Source organism: Chlorocebus sabaeus, chromosome 5 (genome assembly GCF_047675955.1).
Source record: "Chlorocebus sabaeus isolate Y175 chromosome 5, mChlSab1.0.hap1, whole genome shotgun sequence".
NCBI classification, from domain to species: Eukaryota; Metazoa; Chordata; class Mammalia; order Primates; family Cercopithecidae; genus Chlorocebus; species Chlorocebus sabaeus.
Genome location: NC_132908.1, coordinates 12,400,505 through 12,415,080, shown reverse-complemented (window position 1 = coordinate 12,415,080; position 14,576 = coordinate 12,400,505).

The window sequence follows — 14,576 nt, the reverse complement described above, 5'->3', positions numbered from 1 at the left end:
CTCTGCTTTCAAAACAATAGTATGGGTACTTTAGAGAAACTTTAGACAGGAATGTTTTTCTCTTTCCTGCAGTCATTAAATGGTTAAACAACCCCCTGGGCTACTGGGGGAAAAAGACGGTAAGGGAATGTGAGACATTTAAAAATATGAAGGAATCTGTATCTTTCCTCAATGGGGCATTTTTTTTTTTCTATCTAGATATTCATTAAACAATGGCCAACAAAAGATGTTGACGTGCCTTTTTGTAGCACTTTGTCTTTATACATTTAAATGCCAAATATGCATTTCCTTAGGCCAAGTAATTTTATTTCTATACATTTTTCTCACAGATGTAAGCAAAAATATTTCGTGGTGCCTGGCCACAAAATTGAAATTTTTATTACAAAAGTTGGGGTTCTCCAAATAAATAGAACCAATAGGAATTCTATCTATACCTATCTCTCTATCTGTCTCTCTCTATATATATATACACAGTCATGCACTGCTTAATGATGGAGATGGCAATTCATCATTGTATGAACATCATAGATTGTACTTTGAGAGGCCAAGGTAGGAGGATCACTTGAGCTCAAGAGTTTGAGACCAACCTGGGCAACATGGCAAAATTCTGTCTCTACAAAAATACAAAAATCGCTGGTGGTGTGCACCTGTAGTCCCAGCTACTCACTGGGCTGACGTAGTGGGATCACTTGAGCCCTGAGCCCAGGAGGTCCAGGCTGCAGTGAGCTGTGATTGCACCCTTGCACTTTAGCCTGGGTGACAGAGAGAGCCCCTGCCAAAAAAAAAAAAAAAAAACACAGAACAAAGTGAAGCATGCATTCAAAGAGAAGACCATAATACCAAAGCACACGATATGGTTTGACTGGGTCCCCACCCAAATCTTATCTTGAATTGTAGCTCCCATAATCCCCATGTGTCATGGGAGGTACCCAGCAGGAGGTAATTGAATCATGGGGGAGGGTCTTTCCCATGCTGTTCTTGTGGTAGTGAATAAGTCTCACAAGATCCGATGATTACATAAATGGGAGTTCCCCTCCACAAGCTGTCTTGCCTGCCACCATGTAAGACGTGACTTTGCTCCTCCTTCATCTTCCACCATTATTGTGAGGCCTCCCCAGCCATGTGGAAATGAGTCAATTAAATTTCTTTCTTTCATAAACTATCCAGTGTTAGGTATGACCTTATTAGCAGCATGATTACAGACGAATACAGCACATTTACCCAAGCATGAGGGTGGGAGGGGGTTGCTGACACTGTGTAGCATGCGCTGGAGGGAAGGGAAGCCTCCTACGGGTACAATTCATAAAGCTGGTGCTTCAGTAAAGTCTGGCAGAGACTGAGCATCTAGATCCCAAAACCATGAGGTAATCAGCCAGCAGGACAAGAACCAAAGAAGACAAAAGAGGATCTACAAAATCTGACAGAAGGGGCGCCCAGATGGGGCTGGAACAAGGATTGCTCTTTTGTCAACATTGACAAAAGGTTGCTCTCAGTTTCATTGCAAAGGATAATTGGCCACTGAGTCAGAACCCACTGTACATGATGTGAAATTTGTTAAAAAAAAAAAAAAACCTATGTATATGAATATGTATCAGCTTAGACAAATACAAGACCATGAGTGTGTATCAGTTTATATTAAATATATAATAGCTAGGCTTTATTGAGCATTTATTATGCCAGCACTAAGTGTGAGTAAGCCTCAGCTGGTCTTCTAGAACACCAAGAGGCCAGTCTGGAGGAAAGAGAATAATGAATTAGATAACAAAGGGAACAAAAAGAGGGAGTGGATACTTCAATTCACAGTAGTGTTCAGTGCCTGTAAAATTTATATCTCGGATCCTGAAAGATTCCTCTTTATTGTTAAAATAAATCTCCTCTTCATGCGAGTTGGTCGCTTGCTCTGATTAGAGCCGACAGTGAGATTGGAATAGGTGGTTTGCCTGTCTTCTCCAGTACACTGTGAGCTTCTTGAGGGCAGGAGCCACAACTTGCTCATCATTGCAAAAGACATTTGATGACAGGTGGATGAATGAATGGATGGCCTGGCAGCAACTGAGAAACTAAGCTGGAAATGCTATGATTGTGCTTTGTTTTGACAGAGAATCATACTGCCAGGTAGAACAGAGTAGCAAGCATCCACAGGAACATTAAGGGTGGATTTGATTTGATTTTTCAATCAGACCAAGATTCTTTCAGAGTTTTGTATAGTGAATATATAGTGCCCTTTCTTATTTTTTTTTTATTTTTTTTTTTTTTGGTGATGGAGTTTCGGTCTGTTGCCCAGGCTGGAGTGCAGTGGAGTAATCTCAGCTCACTGCAAGCCCCAACTCCTGGGTTCCAGCGATTCTCCTGCTTCAGCCTCCCGAGTAGCTGAGACTACAGGTGTGCACCACCACACCCAGCTAATTTTTTGTATTTTTAGTACAGAGGGGCTTTTACCGTATTTACAAAGCTGGTCTCAAACTCCTGACCTCGTGATCCACCCACTTCAGCCTCCCAAAGTGCTGGGATTACAGGTGTAAGCCACCACACCCAGCCCATTTTTCTTTTTTTAATTTTTTTCCAAATTCTCCCAGACGATCCTGATAGTGTGCCCTTAAGATGGAAAAAAGCAGGTCTCCTTTCACAGACTGTAAAATCCATGAATGCAGGGATCTTGCTTCCTCATTCCTTCCTGTCTCTTGATGAAAATGCCCAGACCCTGCACTTACCTAAAAATTTTTTTTTGAAATAAAGAATGCAATGATCTGGTTATTTTTTCTTTAATTTTTTTAATCCAGTCAATAATGATTACGTTTGTTTGGTAGAGATCATGGGGCATTCTGTAACTGTCTAGAGTCTTTCAGTCCACATTTACTATACAGACACTGTTGTTTGGATTCTAATTTACTGAGATGTATGCGACTTTGAAGGCAGTTTATTAAAGAGCTGTTTCCAAAAATATCTAACTGTGTTGTAGGTGTCCTAGTGTAACTAGGACACCCCTCTGAAGATGCATGTATCAGGATTCAGGAGGGGTTTTTTTTTGTTTTTTGTTGTTGTTGTTGTTGTGTACTGCTTTGTTTTGTTTTCTTTTTGAGACAGAGTCTCGATCTGTCACCAGGCTGGAGTGCAGTGGTGCCATCTCGGCTCACTGCAACCTCCACCTCCTGGATTCAAGTGATTCTCCTGCCTCAGCCTCCCAAATAACTGGGACTACAGGCACATGCCACCATGCCCAGTTAATTTGTGACAGGGTTTCATCATGCGGGCCAGGCTGGTCTCAATCTCGTGACCTCATGATCTGCCTGCCTCAGCCTCCCAAAGTGCTGGGATTACAGGTGTGAGCCACCATGCCCAGCCTAGGATTTTATTATTTCATAGATATACTTCATGGAAGTTAGGAAGACAGGTCATAGCTACCAGAAAAGCTATGTGATATCATCCTTGCTTTCAAATTTTAAAAGCAGGAGGGCTGGAGTGACTTTCACAAGGTTAAAAAAAAAAAAATAAATTAAGGCTGAGCCCGGTGACTCACGTCTGTCATCCCAGCAATTTAGGAGGCCACAGCAGGCAGATCACTCGAGGTCAGGAGTTCAAGACCAACTTGTCTAACATGGTAAAACCCTGTCTCTACTAAAAATACAAAAGTTAGCTGGGTGTGGTGGCACATCCCTGTAATCCCAGCTATTTGGGAGGCTGAGACATGAGAATCACTTGAACCCGGGAATCAGAGGTTGCTTTGTGCCAAGATCATGCCACTGCCCTCCAGTCTGGGCAACAGAGCGAGTCTCTGTCTTTACAAAAAAAAAAAAAAGTGCTAGATTTGAGTCTAGATGTGTCTGATTTCAAAGACCGTGATCTTTCTATTCGTGGCAGAGATCAAGATTCAGTCTCCTCTTTTGTCATAATAACAAAATTCCAAATTTTTACCTAGGCATATAACCACTCAGAATAAAGGACACATCTCAGCTTCCCCTATAGTTAGGTATGGCCATGTAATGAAATTCCAGGTGTGACAAGAGGTTGTCTATAGTGGCTGCTAGGAAACCTTTCTAAGAGGCAGTCGCCATGCACCTATGGACTCTTCTTTCTCCCTTTCTTCCTCCTGCTGGCAGGAGCAATGGTAGCCATTTTGGACAATGACGTAAAAGCCATGTATCAAGTGTAGAAAATGCCTGAGCCCCTGTAAACTGTGAAGCTGCCATAGTAGCCCTGAAATATCTGCCTCTACACTACATCTATGTAGGAGGAAAAAAACACTTTTATTGTTTGAGCCAATGTTTTGGGATGCTTTTGCAGCTGAACTCAATCCTATTATACTGTTCCAACACAGTCCTTCCAATCTGTCATCATTTTGAAGACAGAAGTCCTAAAACTAGTATCAATAATAATTTCACCTAAAGAACGTCTTACGGGAATCAGGTTGCATAGGATAATACTCATAGATATATAGCTTGTTCAAAGAGAAAACATAATGGGATTCTTCCTGAAAAAAACGGGGCTGACCTCTGTATTTTGGTGAACACTAAGATTCAGTACTCACCACAATCAAATGTTGACTTCACCTTGCTCAACATGCATGCCCAAAACAATAAACTAAGATGGAATGTGAAGAAAAGAGGGCAATAGAAAGGCCCTACCAACTTCTCCATAAGTACAGCGTGTGCATTACCTCCCAATAACACCATTAAGAAATATCAGAATTGGGCCAGGTGTGGTGGCTCACGCCTGTAAACCCCTGGGAGGCCGAGGTGGGCAGATCACTTGATGTCAGGAGTTCGAGACCAGCCTAGCCAACATGGTGAAACCCATGTCTACTGAAAATACAAAAATTACCCAGGCGTGGCAGCACGCCCCTGTAATCCTAGCTACTCAGGAGGCTGAGGCAGAAGAATCACGTGAGCCTGAGAAGTGGAGGCTTCAGTGAGCCAAGATCGCACCACTGTACTCCAGCCTGGGTGACAGAGCAAGACTCCATCTCAAAAAAAAATAAAAAATAAAAAAAATATATATATATATCAGATATATATGTAGCAGAATTGAAGCCAAGTAGGTAGTTTTAGATTATAAATGTATTGAGGATGCAATCAAAACAGTATCTTTTATGAACATTATATTACGTGTGATATATTTACATGGTACTCAATTAAAACTGTATTTCCTCCTCTTGCACTTTCAAGAGACTTCACTAAAAATATTCTTTGTCCATTTTAGGCAAAGAAAAAGTTGTACTGGGGAATTTTTTAAGACTATCTTGGAAAAACAACAAAAGGAGAGCTGAGGCTTACAGCCTTTCTACCTCATTCAGAATCCTAAAAAAGTACCCTACATGGCATTTCAAAAGTGGAGATATAATGCTATAACATAAAGGAACAGTTCCTACTGAAATGTTGTAAAGGAAGGTACCAACATCGTTATTATTATTTTGTGCTAAGTTTTAAAAATTATTTTTACATTCTTGTGATATAGAAAACATCACTCTAAAATATTAAAATAATATTTAACTTTAAAATTTCCTCATTTTAAAAATTAAAAGATTCATAAAAGTCAGTAACTATCCACTTTAAGGTCTATATTTGTTTCTTAAGCATGGTTCTTTCAGAAATTTCCAATTAGTGATGACCTTCAAATGGGTCATTTTGACTTACTCTCAAATATTTTCTCCTATAATACTTGGCTCGTTCATTTTCAATTTAACTTTGGAAAAGAAAAGTAATTTTTTTTAACAGCAGAGAACAAGTAGAAACTATCGATGGGCCTATATATTTCAAGAGGTTCCTAAACCATGTATCCTAGGGCTAAGTCTAAATATAAAATCACATTTGTAGCTGTTCAATCAATTTTTGACATAATGACTCTTGAGAAGTTATGCTGCTTTTTAGACCACCATTCTTTTTTTTTTTTTACATTTAAAATTGGTGGATTTTATATAATTTTTACCTACCTCAAAAATACAAAAATATATAACTCATGTGCTTTTATTCAACACTTTGAATCTCTTGATTGCCGGGACTATATATCATGAATGCCTGTCACAATCCCCAAAACATGATAGATATTTAATAAATAAAGAAATAAGCGAATAAATGAATGAGCAATTGGCACAGAACTCAATGTCCTATGAAACTCAACAGAAACCATAAAGAATGCTCTACAAACCCTACAGTTGCCTTAAATGCTGAAAATACTTCTATACTAGGATCACTGAGCTTTCTTTATTTTTTTTTTATTTTCTTTTTTTTTTTTATTAGACATAGTCTCATTCTGTTGCCAAGGCTGGAGTTCAGTGGTGCAATCTCGGCTCACTACAATCTCCGCATTCCAAGTTCAAGCAATTATGCCACCTCAGCCTCCCAAGCAGCTGGGATTACAGACGCCCGCCCCCACACCTGGCTAAGTTTTGTAATTTTATTGGAGACAAGGTTTCACCATGTTGGCCAGGCTGGACTCGAGCTCCTGACCTCAGGTGATCCTCCCGCCTCGGTCTCCCAAAGTGCTGGGATTACAGGCATGAGTCACCACGTCCAGCCAGGATCACTGAGGTTCTTGAAGGACATTTTGAAGTTCACGGAATGTCCTGTTTTCTTGTCAATCAGTTTTTGTTTTTTGGTTTTTTTAACTTTCATTTTAGGTTCAGGGATACCTGTGAAGGTTTGTTATACAGGTAAACTCATGTTACCAGGGTATGTTGTACAGATTACTTCATCACCCAGGTATTAAGCCTAGGACACAATAGTTACTATTTCTGCTCCTCTCCCACCTCCCACCCTCCACCCTCAAGTAGACCCTAGTGTCTGTTGTTCGCTTCTTTGTGTTCATAAATTCTCATCATTTAGCTCCTACTTATAAGTGAGAACATGCAATATTTGGTTTTTCTGTTCCCATGTTAGTTTGCTAAGGATGATAGCCTCCAGCTCCATCCATGTTCCCACAAAAGACACTATCTCCTTTTTCATTCCATGATGTATATAGAACACATTTTTTGTTCTAAAACACATTAAATAAATATGTTATAAGAAGTGTGCTGGGCGCAGTGACTCACACCTGTAATCCCAGCACTTCGGGAGGCCGAGGCGGGCGGATCGCTTGAGGTCAGGAGTTGGAGACCAGCCTGGCCACGATGGCAAAACTCCATCTCTACTAAAAATAGAAAAGTTAGTTGGGCGTGGTGGCAGGCGCCTGTAATCCCAGCTACTCGGGAGACTGAGGCAGGAGAATCACTTGAACCCGGGAGGCGAAGGTTGCAGTGAGCCGAGATCGCACTACTGCACTCCAGCCTGGGTGACACGGTAAGATTCCTTCTCAAAAAAAAAGAAAAAAGAAAAAGTGATAGTTTGACACTATAGTTTGAGGTCAAGTTATACTCTCCAATTTACCTGACAAAACAGTTTCAAGTCAAAGCATCAAATGGAACAAATTTTTATTGTGAGCCATAATTGAGTGAACTCAAAATATTTTCCTTACATATGTGCACCAAGACAAAGGGATGAAGAAGTAATGTCTTCTATAACTTTCCAGTGTGTTTTTCACATGTGGTGTTTCCACGAGCACACTCATATCTAGGCTTGCTTCATCCTAAAGGCGTTTCTCTGAGCTCTACTGTTATTTTTTGTGTGCAGTTTGCGGGCAAGATAACCAACCTGCCAGCCCCCAAATGGCTTGGAAATTAATGAAGAACCTGACACAAAAAGAAAACCTCACCTTTCACAGAATGATTTCCTTGCACACCTATTTCACCAGCTACTACCCACAATTAAGTCTTCTTGTCCTCTTTTGGCAAAGACAGTAAAACCTTCCTATATCTTAGATACAAACTATTTCTTTACTTGCTATTTTTTAGTTATTATGTAAGTGTGTTTTCATTTTTTCAATTTATGTATTTTTTATCTTTGAGCATTGTGAGGATTTATGGCTTGAGAGGGATGACATCATAATTTTTTCTACTAAAACAAATGGATTTTGTTTTTTTCATTTAATGGGTTTTTACTTAGCGGCAGGGTTTTCGGGAATGAATGAAAGTCACTAAACAAAAGGTAGTTACACAGATTCTTCTCCATGCAGAAATAGGCCAACAGGTAGTCTTTCTCTCTCTCTCTCTCTCTCTCTCTCTCTCTCTCTCTCTCTCCCCCCCCCCCCCCCACCCCTCCTCTCTTTCTTTCAATGGAGTCTCGCTCTGTCACCAGGCTGGAGTGCTGGAGTGCAGTGGTGCTATCTCCGCCCGCTGAAACCTCTGCCTCCCAGGTTCAAGCAATTCTCCTGCCTCAGCCTCCCGAATAGCTGGGAATACAGGTGCACGCCACCACACCCAGCTAATTTTTGTATTTTTAGTAGAGATGGGGTTTGACCATGTTGGCCAGGATGGTCTCCACCTCTTGACCTCGTGATCTGCCCGCCTCGGCCTCCCAAAGTGCTGGGATTACAGGCCTGAGCCCTGGCGCCTGGCCTAGTCCTTCTTTCTTACTTAATCTCCGTTACTTCCTTGTCACATGTTAGACAGAATCTTAATATGGCCACCAAGATTTTCTATTCCTCTGGGTACGTGGCCTGTGTAATTCTTAGTACTGTGAACATGATGGGTTTTACCCCCATGATTAAGTTATGTCAAGTAGCACAGTTGACCTTAAAATAGGGAGATAAAGAGATGGCCACTCACCTGATCACCAGAGTCTTTCTAAAGCACAGTTTTCTCTGGATAGTTGTAGAAAAAAAAAAAAGAGAGACTCAAAGCATGAGAGAGATTCTATTTGCGCAAACTTCTCAATTGCTAAGATGGAGGAACCACATGGCTAGAACCTAGGAGCAGACTGTAGAAGTCAAGAATGGTCCACGGGCTGGACACGGTGCACGGTGACTCACATCTGTAATCCCAGCACTTTGGGAGGCCAAGGTGGGCAGATCGCTTGAGCTCAGGAGTTTGAGATCTGCCTGGGTAATATGGTGAAACCCCATCTCTACAAAAAATTTAAAAATTAGGGTGGCGGCATGCACCTGTAGTCCCAGCTACTTAGGGGGCTGAGGCAGAAGGATGGCTTGAATCTGGGAAGTTGAGGCTACAGTAAGCTGTGTTTGTGCCACTGCACTCCAGCCTGGGCAACAAAGCAAAATCCTGTCTCAAAAAAAAAAAAAAAAAAGTCCCTGTTCAGCAACCAGCCAGACAACAGCAACCTCAACTTTACAAAGCAAATGCACTCTGCCAACTACTCACGAGTGCTTGGAAATGCATCTTTCCCCAGTTGAATCTCCAAATTAGGGTACAACCCAACAGACACCTTGATTTCAGCCTCCTCATATCATTAGCAGAGAACCCAGCCTCACTATGCCAGCTTCTGACCTGCAGAACTGTGAGAAAATAGAGTGTTGCTTTCAGCTGCTAAGTTTACGGTAATTTGTTAGACAACAATTGAAAATTAACATATCCCATATTAGCTAGGATAAATCCAGTTATGCTTTTATAAAAGTATTTTAGAAACTGCAGAATCTCAGAATCATAAAATCACAAAGGTATATTTTTCACTCGTACTAACATCTAGCGGGAGTCATCAGAGGGGCTCCACTTAATACAGTCACTCAAGGCCAGACGTGATGGCTCATGCCTGTAATCCCAGCACTTTGGGAGGCCGAGGCAGGCGGATCATTTGAAGTCAGGAGTTCGAGACCAACCTGACCAACATGGTGAAACTCCATCTCTACTAAAAATACAAACATTTGCTGGGCGTGGTGGCATATACTTGTAGTCTCAGCTACTTAGGACTGGAGACAGCTGAGACAGGAGAATCACTTGAACCCAGGAGGCAGAGGTTGCAATGAACTGAGATCATACTATGGCACTCCAGCCTGGGTGACAAAGCGAGACTCCAGCTCAAAAAAAAAAAAAAAAAAGTCACTCAGGGACCCATGATGCTGGAGGCTTGTATGATTTTAAGATGCACGTCTATGATTGCTGGAGGAAGCAGAGCTAGAAGGTTTTACGCCAGCAATTAAGTGTGCAAGCCTGGGTGGGACACACATTCCTTCTGCTCACTGGCACCCAAGACCAGAATTGGTCCCATGACCCTGCCTGGTGATAAGGGAGCTAAAAAGTACAATCCGTTTGTGTGCATAAGAAAATGGAACAGGATAACCATAAATGATATTAGCTTCAACCACTGCTTCTTTGCTCCTTTGTCTCCTCACTTCCGGATTTTGGCAGATTCTGCCCAATACCAGGCATATGGGGCTGGAGGGAAAAACGCACTCATTCGAGGTATCAGACTAGTGGTGCACAGGATTGATGAATCCAGCACAGAGGCATATGCAGTAAAGACTACACACTGTAAATTTTTAAATTTGTTGCCAACATTTAAAATATCAGAACGTTTCCTATAAAAGCCGGGATCTAAGATTGTTCTCAAAACATTTGGAAGATCTTGCAATGATCTATTTCAAAGAAGGAGGTGGAACTATTAATATGCAGATTGATCTACAATGTTTCCTAAAGAGTACTGGGATGGTGGTGGGTTTGTATTTTGAGAGAGGGTCTCACTCTGTTGCCCAGGCTGGTCTCGAACTCCTGGGCTCAAGTGATCCTTCCGCCTTGGCCTCTCAAGGGCTGTGAGTACAGGCATGAGCCACTGCACCTGTCCTAAAGAAAATTTTTATATGAGAAAAAATCAAATAAAAAATGTGTATAATTTGTTCCTACATATAAACATATTTAAAAAGATCTAGAAGAATATATACATCAAACTATATAAATCATAGGTACCTATTGGGAATGAATTGAGTTGGGGGGATTCCACAGCACCCCAAAATTTAAACAAAGTGTATCATCTGGCCAGGAAAACTCATCAAGTTTGGATGCCACCTTAATAGAGATGAGAACAAGCTTAATGTCTCAAATTGAGAAAGTCTTACTATTATACCATTTATTTTTAAGGATGTTGATTTTCTTAAATGTAGTAGAATAAAATTTCAATTCACTAGGGCCTTCACATAACCATTTTTATGAATTCTACACATAAGAAAAGGACAGACAAGAGAACAACATAGGCAGGAAATTTTTTAAACTTTAGGGTATAGCTAGGCACAGTGGCTCACGCCTGTAATTCCAGCACTTTAGGAAGCTGAGGCGAGGGGATCACCTGAGGTCAGGAGTTCAAGACCAACCTGGCCAACATGGTGAAACCCTGTCTCTACTAAAAATATGAAATGAGCTGGATGTGGTGGTGAGCACTTGTAATCCCAGCTACTCGGGAGGCAGAGGCACAAGAATCGCTTGAACCAGGAAGGCAGAGGCTGCAGTGGTCGCGCCACTGCACTTCAGTTTGGGGGACAGAGTGAGACCCTGTCTCTAAATAAATAAATACATAAATAAATAAATAAATAACTTCAGGGTATCTTATAAGCCAATACAAATCCACAGTGATGTGTATTTCTGCCTATTTAATACTAATTGGTAGCAGTCATAAGATTGATCTGGAGATACTAAAAAAATATAAATCATCAAAGAGAGATTTGACAGACTTGATGTCTGTTTCAATCTATAGTGGACAGCTATGGCTGTGTCTGCCCAGCAGCCTTTCCATCTTCTGGAATTACTGAGAATTACTGATCACCATCCTCCTTTCTTTTTTCTTTTTCTTTTTTTCTTTTTTTTTTTTTTTTTTTTTTTTTTTTTTTTTTTTTTTTTTTTGATACGGAGTTTCACTTCGTTACCCAGGCTGGAGTATAGTGGCAGGATCTCAACTCACTGCAACCTCTGCCTCCTGGGTTCAAGCCTCCCAAGTAGCTGGAATTACAAGTGCATTCCAGCAAGCCCAGCTAATTTTTGTATTTTTAGTAGAGATGGAGTTTCACCATGTTGGTCAGGCTGGTCTCGAACTCCTGACCTAAAGTGATCCACCTGCCTAGGCCTCCCAAAGTGCTGGGATTATAGGTGTGACCCCCGCGCATGGCCACCCATCCTCCTTTCTAACACTTCAATTTCCTTTTGGAAATCTGCCCCTCACCTATTGCATCCAGAATTGCTGATTGGTAAATCTAGGCATATGCCCCTATAGGAGACAGAATAATGATTGCCTCCCCCAAAGATGTTCATGTCCTAATCCATGACTATGTTATGACACATGGCAAAGGGGAATTAAGGTTGCCAATGGAACTAAGGTTGCTAATCATCTCACCTTAAAACAGGATCTGTGGTTGGTACTAGGGCAGTGTCATCATGAGGGTTCTTAAAAATAGAAGAGGGTGGCCTGGCACAGTGGCTCACAGCTGTAATCCCAGCACTTTGGGAGGCTGAGGCAGGTGGTTCGCTTGAGCTCAGGAGTTCAAGACCAGCCTGGGCAACATGGTGAAACCCTGTCTCTACCAAAAATGCAAAAAAAAAAAAAAAAAAAAATTAGCCATGCGTGGTGGCATGCAGCTGTAATCCCAGCTACTCAGGAGGCTGAGGTGGGAGGACGGCTTGAGCCCAGAGGGTGGGCTGTAATCCCAGCTACTCAGGAGGCTGAGGTGGGAGGACGGCTTGAGCCCAGAGGGTGGAGGGTAGAGGTTACAGTGAGCTGAGATCACAGCACTGCACTCCAGCCTGGGTGATAGAGTGAGACCCCATGTCAAAAAGAACAAAAAAACAGGGAGGCAAAAAATGAGAATCACAGGGAGATGAGAGAAATGGAAGAGCGAGAGTAAGAGAGGGATGCAACTCTCATTGTTAGCTCTGAAGACATAAGAAAAGATGTAAGAGCCAAGGAAAGTAGGCAGTCTCTAGAAACAGAGAAAGGCAAAGACATGAATTCTCTCCTAGAGTCTCCAGATGGGAACACATCCTGGCCAATATTTGATTTCAGCCCAGTGTCAGACTTCTGGCCTCCAGTGTCAGAAAATAATAGATTTGTGTGGCTTTAAGCCAGGTGATTTCCAGTCACTTGTTACAGCAGCAACAGGAAGCTGATACACGAATACTCGCTTCTGCTACTGCAGAAACCAGGCTGGGATTTCCGGCAGGTCGTGCCTCCTATCACCTTCAAATGGAAGCTCAGCAGCATCTCTGCTCTTCTCTTCTGCCAGTTTGACTCAACCTTCTCTTCCTTTGCATGACTTTCAAGAATCCCTCTAATAAAAGTAACCTTTGGTTACAGCTGGTTGGATTTGGACTCCTGTCACTTGCAATTAAGAGACCTGATTCCAAGTGGGGCATGATGGCTCATGCCTGTAATCCCAGCACTTTAGGAGGCCAAGGCGGGGAGGTCACTTGAGGGCGGGAGTTTGAGACCCCAGCCTGGCCAACCTGGTGAAACCCCATCTCTACTAAAAATACAAAAATCAGCCAGGCATGGTGGCACATGCCTGTAATCCCAAATACTCAGGAGGTTGAGACATGAAAATTGCTTGAACCCAGGAGGCAGAGGTTACAGTGAGTCGAGATCATGCCACTGCTCTCCAGCCTGGGTAACAGAGTGAGACACTGTCTCTAAAAGATTTAAAAAAAAAAAAATCCTGATTTCATTTGCTAAATCAAGCAGAGGACCATTTGTCAATAGATGTTTCATTTGCAAGACTGAAATAATTGTAGTGATCGTTAACTCTTAGCTAACCAGTTAATGAGAGTAAGTAGAAGTGCCTGTGAGTAGTCAAGATTTGAATTTGTTTTTATAAGATTTCCTTATACCATTATTTCACTGAAAAAGAGAGTAAGAGCAGGAGAGTAGGGTAGGTAAGTGCCTGGGCTCTGGAGTCATGAGGATCAGAGTTCAAATCCCGTCTTCTCTGCTTACAAGCTGTGTGTATGACCTTCAGCCTGTGACATATTGGAAAGCAATCTTTATTCACAAGGCCACCAGTCTTCCACGTGGTGTTTTGTTCTCCTTGTTCCTTTCTTTCCTTTTTTTTTTTTTTTTTTTTTTGACACAGTCTCATTCTCTTGCCCAGGCTAGAGTACAGTGGCATGATCTCAGCTCACTGCAACCTCCATCTACTTACTGGGTTCAAGCAATTCTCCCTCCTCAGCCTCCTCAGTAGCTGGGATTACAAGTGCACACCACTGCACCCAGCTAATATTTGTATTTTTAGTAGAGAGGCGATTTTGCCATGTTGGCCAGGCTGATCTAGAACTCGTGACCTCAAGTGATCTTCCCGTCTCAAGTGCTGGAATTACAGGCATGAGTCACCGCGCCTGGCCTGATCTGTTTGTTTCTGACTACTGCCTCTTGTTCCTCAATTTGTTCTAGGAGTGTTTATCTATTGCCTCCCGACCCTAAGAATGGAAATGTGTTAACATTTCTTATCCATACTTTTCTCACCTGTGGTATGGATGATGGCACACAAGCTTTGAAGACCGAATGAGACAATATACGTAAATAAATTATACAGGTGCTGACACCTAGCAAGAGTACTCAATAAATGCTAATTAACAAAATAAAAGCAGTGACAAATGAGCCTTTTTGAGCCTTGGGCTCCTTATTTATAAGACAGCATTGACATCTTTCTTATATATGTTAGTAGAACTTAAAAAGATGAAGTATTGGCTGGGTGTGGTGGCTCATGCCTGTATTCCCAGCATTTTGAGAGGCTGAGGTGGGCAGATCACCTGAGGTCAGGAGTTCAAGACTAGCCTTCCC